General features: G+C 42.1%; 1 pseudogene; it reads left to right on the top strand.

Annotated features, from left to right (window-relative positions):
- The first annotated feature begins 4,201 nt into the window (after positions 1-4,201).
- On the top strand, positions 4,202-9,633 carry LOC121522572 (annotated as a pseudogene).
- The last annotated feature ends 312 nt before the right edge of the window (positions 9,634-9,945 follow it).

Genomic DNA, 9,945 nt, shown 5'->3' with positions numbered 1-9,945 from the left:
GCTGACAGCTTCAAGTCGATTAATTGATCGGAAAGCTTTAGGTCGGCCAAGATCACCCTGGTCGGCGGATCGCCCCTCCCGCCCCTAGACACTGGTCTGGGGGCAAAAGCGTGTGAGCAGCTGAGAGAGAAAGACGTGCTGCTGGGAACAGGAGCAATGCAGCTCCTGGAATTACAGGAAGAGAAGCACACAAAGCTACCAGAGTGGGATATTTTCTGATATTTTACAGCACTAACGCTCAGAAACAACACATCAACTCGTCACAAAGATGCAGGCAGTTTGTATTGAAGTGGTGCTGCTGAGTCTCTCTGCTCTGCCCTCCCTCACTGCATCATCTCCCACGGTCAGTTTAATTCACCTGTCGGCAAATAGGCTGCGTAGCATAATGTTGTTTTATAATCTCCTTAAAGTGTTCACGTTAGCGTTGAGTTCTCTTACAGTCACACAGAAAGGAGAGGTGATAAAAGGCGATGTCTGCTGGTCATTAAGTCCCGACGAGCAAACTTTTTTCCCCTCACCTCCGTAAATAAACGCTGCATGCTGCCTGCTTTATGCTCGTAAATGACAGTGCGGGCTGGATCAAGTGATCCTGTTAATAGTTAGTGTTACAAACGAATGAAAAACGATGATCTGAGGTTATTTTGTAGGCTGTATGAGTTTTACCGCGCCGGGATCACAGAGATCAAAGGCAGGTGCGCGCTGATCGTCTCTCAATTAATTATATTATATAGTAAGACGTGATGAGCCGAAAAGATGTATTAATGCTTCCAAAGGCTTGTTATGTTCATTTTAGGATCATTTAGAGTACCAAGCAGGTGCAGTGAGGAGCCTGGATGGATTGAATTAGTCCCTGACGAGGTAACTTTTTATAATGAATGAAATTTTTTATCTGAATGACCAATCAATTAATTGGTGCCTGGGCGCAAGTTTTTCTTTTGTTGACTACAGCCCTAGAAGTTACCCTTTCCCCCTTATCCATCACATAGTCATGCCAAAGCAGGTCAGCAGAGGAGTAAAAACATCTTTCCCAACATGAAAAGCTTCTAGGGTTGTTCTTATTCTTTGTCATACAGAAATGTGACCCAGTTCTGGTTAAACAGAGGCAATGCTAAAGCCATATCTGCGTATTTAGAGCAGTGGAGGTAGCCATTAGAGGGCTTTTAGCACAAGTAAACCCCGCCCATAGCACAACTCTGTATGTATGGCTCTATACAGGTACTTAGAGGACGTTTCAAAAATCAGGATATAGAAAAAAAATATATCGCAATATTAACTTAAGGCCATATTTCCCAGCCCAACTTCACTGTCTTGGGTCGGTGTGATTCACTGACAAGGAAAATGTGGCACCAATGTGACAGTAGTATTTCCAGTCACATGAACATGGGCCACCCTCCCTGCATGACCAAGCATACAGAGAGAGCGGGAGAATTTTGTGAGGGGAAAAGCAATCATTGAACAATGAACACTCCTGCCTGGATCTTTCCCCCCAAAGTGCTGCCTGTTTACTACCACTGTGCAGCAGCCCGTCACAGCCCGACCACAGCCAGCTCCACTGGGACTCTCTCGGTTCTCCAGATTAGCCACTCAGAGCCTGGCACCTACAGCTGAACTTTACCCCACTCACACTGCATGAACATGGATCTGTATTTGATTTGGCAGGGTAAGTTTGGTCTGCTATTTTAAATTCAGTGATACCGTTTGTTCGGTCCATACTTGCCCCAGATATTTGCCCTGCCTGTTTGCATGGCTTGCAGAGCAAATATTATCGCCTTTACTATTCAGTGGGATGAATTTTCGCTCCCCACACTTGGAAGCGACAGAGGAGGGGGGAGTGACTTGTCTCCTAGATACCAGCAGCGTTTGTTTCTTGCATTCATGCTGAGATCAAACATGATGGAAATCAGCACTGTATCGCCGTCCTTCAGCTCTGTATGTGCAGGAGTCCTGTGTTCACAACTCCTTCTTACACGTGGATCAGAGACAGGATTTCTCTGACGGACACAAACCATTGACATACAGTCCTGTACAACAGGACACGTGTCTGTTACCAGTGAGTTTAAGTTTCACTCACCCTCAGAGACTCACACAGCATCTCCCACCACACAGTGGCATTAAAATACAACGAAAATGAGTCATGATGCTGCTGAAGATACTCTGTCTTACTGTACATCTGTTGACATAAAAATTTTAATATTTTTGAAGTCTGCAGGAAGATTACGCAACGTTCTCTATTCTATTTTATTTTATTTTTTTCATTGAGTTTGGATTAATCAGTCCTTTATTGATATTGTAGATGCACTCTAAACACAAAATCTACTTTAGCCTATAAAGTACCAATAAGTCCTTGTCTACTAATCACTATCAGTTAAATTGCATGTTTCCTCTGCTGCAGGTACCTGCTCACTCCAAGCAGTAACCTCTGATCTTGAAAAATGAAGACAATGCTGAAGTGCAAAAAAAAAAAAAAAAAAAAAACAATATGGTGAGTGTCCACCTAGGCTGGCTGCAGGAACACTGGAAGTCCTGTCTGCACACCTGTTAAACAGCCAGCTTTTACTCTAGAAACTTTTACTCTCTTGAAATTCCCTCGGGATTAATAAAGTATTAATCTATCTATCTCTAGAAATAAACTGGTTTACAGCCTGGTTAGAAAAACCAAACGTGTCTCATTAGCTACAGTCTTCATGTGCTCTCCCTGTACTGGGGGTGAAACTTTTTGTACCACAGTCATTTAAATTATTTTATATTTAATCTCATTTGATTGACAGATAGCTCGACAGGCAGAGGCTACCTTTAGAAGGCCGGCTTTAGTGCCTAGCTGAGCTGACAGCAAGTTGAGCTCAGTGGGCGGGCTCTGTCTGCCGTTAGGTTGATCCAAAGTTGAGACAGTGATTTCAAAATGGAGGCCACCACTGATCGGCTTTAAAAGCTGTTTGCTGTTTGGCTTTGTCCAATTCTTTCTACAGTCTATGGCTCACACACACAGAAGGGTCTTCACTGCCACAACTTAATAAGAGTTCATCTGGCTCAGAGAGACCCTCAGATCCTACCGCTGCAGAAAGAGCTGTCCCATGTCAAATGTCAAGTGCACAAACACACCCAGTACTATCCATACAAGTTCATGTAATATTACTTTTTACAGCTAAATTAATGACGCCTTTATAAACAGGATCTTAATCTAAGATTCTGAAATAAATTCATAGCCTTTAAAAAAAACACATTAGGCACCTTCTCTTTCACCGACAGCATAATAAAGATAGTAAAGATGATGTAATGTGGTACTGTGTGTTCTGTTTATGAGTCAAATGCATGTTATAAGGAGCATTTAAACCTTAAACTACTGTAGTAATAATGTCATTAAGTATAGTCTGCATATCTAAATATCTTACAGATTAGTTCATCTACAACATGATAACATTTTGTGACTGCAGACAAATTAATACCAAAAAACATGTTCATGCTCTGAAGTAATGGCAGTTGAGGGGTGAAGATTTGGGGATGTCTGTATGAGACAGAGAGAAAGACGAAATAATCATAAAAATAAGGTTCATTTTTACAAAGATTGTTGCTCCAATCACCTTATTCAAAGCTGGTCCTCTGTAGGAACCAGGCTCCTGAGTAAAAGCTGGTCCTTTGTAGGAACCAGGCTCCTGGGTAAAAGCTGGTCCTCTGTAGGAACCAGGCTCCTGAGTAAAAGCTGGTCCTCTGTAGGAACCAGGCTCCTGAGTAAAAGCTGGTCCTCTGTAGGAACCAGGCTCCTGAGTAAAAGCTGGTCCTTTGTAGGAACCAGGCTCCTGAGTAAAAGCTGGTCCTCTAAAGGAACCAGGCTCCTGAGTAAAAGCTGGTCCTCTGTAGGAACCAGGCTCCTGAGTAAAAGCTGGTCCTCTAAAGGAACCAGGCTCCTGAGTAAAAGCTGGTCCTTTAAAGGAACCAGGCTCCTGAGTAAAAGCTGGTCCTCTAAAGGAACCAGGCTCCTGAGTAAAAGCTGGTACTCAACTTTCTGAGAGATAAATATGAGTCAGGTCTGCATCATTCAGTTCCTGGTCCTGAAAACTAATGATATTCATTATCAGGTTGTATCTCTTTACATGTTTTATCTTCATGAATGTTCTTTCTGTGAAACTCCTCAATCAAATTCAGTGGCTTTGCCTGTAATTTACCCTTTTGATAACAGAGATGAAGCTTTGTTTTGACTCTCTCAATGGATGAAGGTGTGAATGTGTCGTATATAACTCTAGGTGGGTATGTAGGACTAGAGAAATATAGCTATGTTTATTTTCTCATCATTCTCACTGTATATATTTTAATCATCTGCTTTAATGCAACTATTGTATGGCTGATTGTGACTCACCAAAACCTCCATGAACCCATGTATATTTTCATTGCAGCACTGCTAATCAACTCTCTTCTCTTCAGCTCTTCTATCTACCCAAAGCTGTTGGTTGATGTTCTATCTGAGGAACAGGTCATATCACATCCAATGTGCCACTTTCAGTTCTTCATGTTTTATTATTTGGGTTCATCAGAGTTTTTATTGCTGTCAGCCATGGCCTTTGACAGATATGTGTCCATCTGTAAACCTCTGCAGCATCCAGTTATCATGAGGAAAACTACTGTTATTGCTCTCTTAGTGCTGGCTTGGTTTCTGTCTGCTGGTCAAATAGCTGGACAGGCCTCTTTGAGTGCACAAAGAAAACTCTGCAGCTTCACTTTAAGTGGAAACTTCTGCAACAACTCCATGTTATTGCTTCACTGCATGAGCTCAACTGTATCAACTATGGATTAATCATCTTTCTAAATCTCTTAATCTGTCCTTTACTCTACATCATTTTCACATACTCAAAGATCCTCATAGTGTCCTACAGAAGCTGTGGAGAAGTCAGGAGAAAAGCTGCTCAGATGTGTTTACCACACCTGCTGGTTTTTAGTCAATTTCTGTCTGCTGGGCACATATGACATGCTTCAAATTCGACTGGACTTTCAAATTCCTAAAGCTGCAAGTATGATTATGACCTTACAGCTGGTTTTGTATCACCCTCTCTTTAATCCAATTATATATGGACTGAAAATGAAGGAAATTAATCATCTCCATAACTTGTTTGTTAAAGCAAAAAAAAAAATGTTATTACAAAACTTCTGTACAAAAATGTACTAGAAAATCTTAAAGGGATTTGATTTACAGCTTTGAGTTTCAGTAAATCAGGAGTCCACAGGTCCAGCATATAAGACACCAGTGGGGACAGCCTAGGGCTATGTTAAAACATGGATGACTGTAGGCCAGTGAATTTGAATGAATCTATTCTGTTTGCCCTGAAGCCTCAGACTTTTGCTTCTTACAAGAGAAATGAGGCTTTAACAATAAACCACTTTACAAATGGGGCCCATCTCTGGGGCAAGGCTGAATCAGAGCAATGGATGCCAACATGGCACTGAGAGATAAAAGCATCCAGGAGACCCGATGCCAGCAGACGACAACATAGTCTGAGCCAAGGTAACTGAACTAAGGACTTCATTTAAGCGGGTCAGATGGACTGGAACTCTTCAGTACAATGTGATGCCTTCTTGTTGGGTTTAGGTGACCATATCAAGGGCTAAGGATGCAACTAACAACTATTCCTATAGTTGACTAGTCGCCTACTGCTGGAATGGTTAGTCGACTAGTCGGGTGACACGCTGTGGGATCCCTTGATGTCTTTGACGGCTCATTTTTTTAACTCACAGCTTAAAAAGAACTTTGATGTACTTACAAACATGTATGAACTCAAAATCTAGATAAGTCAGAGTTCTTCATTTAAAAATGTATTTAATAATACTTTATTGCTTATGTGACAGCTTCAATACAAAAGATGTTTTAAAAAGTGATGTTTTTGTCCATTGGTTGGTCAGAGTTCACTTCACTGTATAAGTGCTGACAAGTAGTGAAAGGAGTGACGTGCATCACTCCCTCTGTAACGTGTTGACACCAGAGAAAATGATGAGAGAAAAAAATGCCACAGTAACGTTCCACTACTGACTTAGAAGTAAGATGGGTTCTGTCTGCAGCACTGTAGTGTTACATTCATGTTAAAAGCCAGGACCGCATCGCCAGTGGAGGACCAATGTTGGCCTGCAACGTTAGCTGGCTGAGCTCGCTGCATCACTCATAAGTCTCCTAGGCTGTCTTTTCAAATGCTCATGCACTGCTGATGTGCTCCTGTGATATGTAAGGTCTGCTTTACATATTTTACAAGCTGTCTTTCTTTGTGAAATGTTGAGACTGAAATATTCCAAGACTTTGTAAGTTCTAGGACGTGGAGATGTTGCATTAGTTGTCACCATTTCTCTCTTTGTTTTTCTTTTCCTCGGTTTCTGCTGAGCATGTGCAACTCTCAGCAGAGATAGTATGAATGACAGATGGCTCACTCCCAAGCATCTCAGCTTGAAAAAACAATAGCAACATGCTGTATGAAAAAAAAGGTGTGGGGACACAACAAACGAACCATCGATAATAAAATGTGTTGGCAGCGGAAGTTGTTATTGATTATTGTCGACAACAGTGATGAATCATTGCATCCCTATCAAGGACACGTTTGTCTCCTATGACCTGCCGTCCTCATGGGTGCCCTGATGTAGCCAGCTTCCTAGGTGGACTGGTACAACCAGGAGAGAAGGCCAGAGGGGCTTCAGAGGCAGACTGAACACTCAGCACTGGTCTCACAATTTAGTTCCAATACAATTATCAGGCCAACAATTTGATTCAACACTGTGATGCATCACGATAAATTTTCTACATTCGGCATGTGGCTGAATTTTGATCAGTGGGGGCATCTGATAAACTCCCTTTGTCAGTGCAAATGTCTGTACAAATCCCTTTTCACTTACATCATTAAACAAAGCGATATTAAATTATATTAAACTTTCAGGCGCGGCGGAGTCGTGACGTAAGCAAGCAGCAACAAGAGGCCGGTGCAGTTATGGCGAAAGACATTAGCGTGGACGCTGCTAAAGCGCCAGGTTTACAGTGTGGGCATTTATGGATACATGACTGATTTAAGCGAATTGAATAACTCGAATGATTTTTGGAATCGAATTGCTAAAATAATTCGAGAAATTGTTTCAGCCCTAAATCACATTATGAAGTTTGCAGACAACACAGATGTGGGTCTCATCCAGAAAGACAATGACCTGGCCTACAGAGAGGAGGTGAATTATTCTGGTAGACCGGAGTAAAACCAAGTAATGACAGCTGTCAATATAACAAGTCTATAAATGACTGGGTATGGTTTCCTCTCACAACTGCCTGTTTATGCTGTCTAAAGACTGTATCAGACAAATATTCAGTGTAAAGTTAACCTATGCTGTCAAAAAGGCCTGAGTGACATCTGAGAGATTTAACAAATAAATAATAGTGGTGTAAAGATAATCCGATATGGATCAGCTAACCGATCTTAGCGTCAATGGTTCAAGTGTATCGGTCTGAAGAGCTCTGGATCGGTAAAAATGAAGCAGGAATCGGTCTTTGGACCGGTTTAACATCAGAGATTGGTTCACTGAGCCTCTGCTGCTTGTTCTAACAGCCAGTTCTGCCATGCTCTGCCTCAGCGTCTGTAACCTCACGTGACCCGTGCTGAGCTTTTACCTTTAAACGAGAATTACACTAGCTTCAGGTGCTCTCTAGGTAGCTGGATGTGTGTCACCAGTCATCACCAAAACGTCTCTGTTACAGTTCTACACTTAAGAAATCAAGTCATACAGACTTTATATGAAGGAGGGATATCTTTCTAAATGTCTGCCCATCTGTAGACTTAAGAGAAAAGCAATTAAGGACGACAGCACATAAATCTTACCTGTTGAGACAACAGAGAGATTTAATTTAGCTAATGCTGGCCATACACCAGAGGAATTTGCAAATACTCTTAGAAGAGTCTTAAAAGACTGCCATCTGAGACTCTTTAACGTCTCACTACTATAATTGGGAGCTGTCTATATCTCTGTCTCGACTTGCAAACCTCCCTGTTGCTCCAGTTGTCATTTACACCTCTTAGAGGACTTCATGGGTATACTGGTTTGAGACTGGAAGCATGACAACTTCATAAATAGGTCTAGATTTTGTATAAAACTCCAAAATTGCTGTTTTTGCGCTTCAGTTTGTTTCCCCTCACGTCCCCATCTACCATACGGCTGACGTGCTGATGTACAGTACAGTCACTGCGTCACTTCCTCTTTGGGTGATTGCTGTTTTTGTGACATCTCAGCATCCATCATGGTGTTGAACGAGCTCCTGTTCAATTTTTTACTCTTTGTACTGCTAATCACAACTGCTTTATAGCTGTTGTGCGCTTACACGCATGTATCGTTAACAACAAGCACCCTTGCGGTTTAACTACTTTTCTCGTTGCCTCCTCTCTCCGTTTTTACCACAGCTAAGTCTAGCTTAGCCTCGGCTGCTCTGCCTCTCCTCAGTGTGCTAGATGTTCAGTTTTTCCCCGACCTCCTTTACCGATAATGGTACGTGTATTAAATGTAGTTTATTTGTAGCTGGAGGACAGGGTAACTCTTTGGAAACATGGCTCTACACCACTGTCCAAACCTTTATTTTTAGCTCTAGTAATGCAGGATTTTCCTGCGGACTCTCTGGTCAGTGAGCGTGTGGGTTTGCTCAGCTCTGCTCATAAAGTCAGAAGTAACATGCAAAAAACCAGGACACAGAAATGACATGCATTCATGTAAACAAGATAAATAACTTAAGGCTCTGTAGTTTGTTTGATAAAGGGACAAGGTAGAGACCTGCTCTATGGGAAAGGTTTTCTTAAATGACTTCTGTTGTGATCTGACGCTTTATAGAAAATACAATTAAATAAAATGAACTTTAACTTCAAGGGGGGCAGGGATGCCATTGAGGGGGCAGGGCAACCCCCGAGTATAGTGATGGGGAAACCCTGTTTTGTGTACAATACTTGCTGCATCTTTATCTTTGCACCATCTGAAGCCAAAAAACATCATTTTGTTCTGATGTGCACTGCATGGTGCAAAATCTGAATGACAAGTAAAGTCTGTTTGTTTAAGTCGAACAAGTCAAAACAATCACAATTAAATGTTTTTTGCAGAATTGTTTGTCCCTGTTGTATTCTCTTTAATATTGTGTTGGTTATAAATAATTTATTGCCTGTGTTTGCTGCAAAACATAAGATGAAGAACTTCAAAAATAACTGCATATTAAATCTCAATTAAAATGTTGAGGACAAAAATTGCACTTGGATTATTTTCCAAAATTGTTCAGCCCTGTCGTCTCTGTAACTGATGGAAAACCATGAAGCACCCTGAGGTCACCTTGTGGTAATAAAACACAGCAGTAACTGCACGTCTCCTCCACTCCTCCTCACTGTGCAACAAATTTTGATATTCCTCTCTTCCATCTGTGAGATTTTGGTGTCTGTAAATCAAGACCAACACTGGCCTTTTTGACCATCCATTGTCAAATAATGTGGCATGGCCAGACATCTGTAGCCAGTGTTAACGTATGGTGTCCTGCTCAGTACTAACATTGCATACAGGTCAGGTATCGAAGCGTATGCCAGTTTGGCACTTCACCACATCAACCTGGGCCCTGTAATGCTCCAGTCTCCAGATGGCCATCATCCAGGCCTGCTCTAAGCCCATGTCCCATCCCTCCAGGTATTCTCCCAGCTGACCCCTCTACAATGCATGCTGATGCCATGTGCCCATAGAAGCGCAGCTGCTCTCCCATATCAGCAGCTGCCCCTTTCCACCCCTGCTCTCCTGAACACATTGGCATTAGACACATTGTCTTGCCAATGATAACCCAAAAATGTAGCCCTGCAGTAGTCTCTGTCAGAGAAATGTTTAATTTTTCTGGCATGGCTGCAGGGAGCCATTTGGGAGGGGTCAAAGAGACGCATGCCACTCCAGAGGTGAGGGTTGCAGACCGCTGGTCTAGTACAGTTA

Source organism: Cheilinus undulatus, linkage group 15, assembly GCF_018320785.1.
Source record: "Cheilinus undulatus linkage group 15, ASM1832078v1, whole genome shotgun sequence".
Taxonomy (NCBI): Eukaryota; Metazoa; Chordata; class Actinopteri; order Labriformes; family Labridae; genus Cheilinus; species Cheilinus undulatus.
The sequence above is the reverse complement of the archived record's forward strand: the minus strand, read 5'-3'. Positions and strand labels throughout refer to the sequence as shown.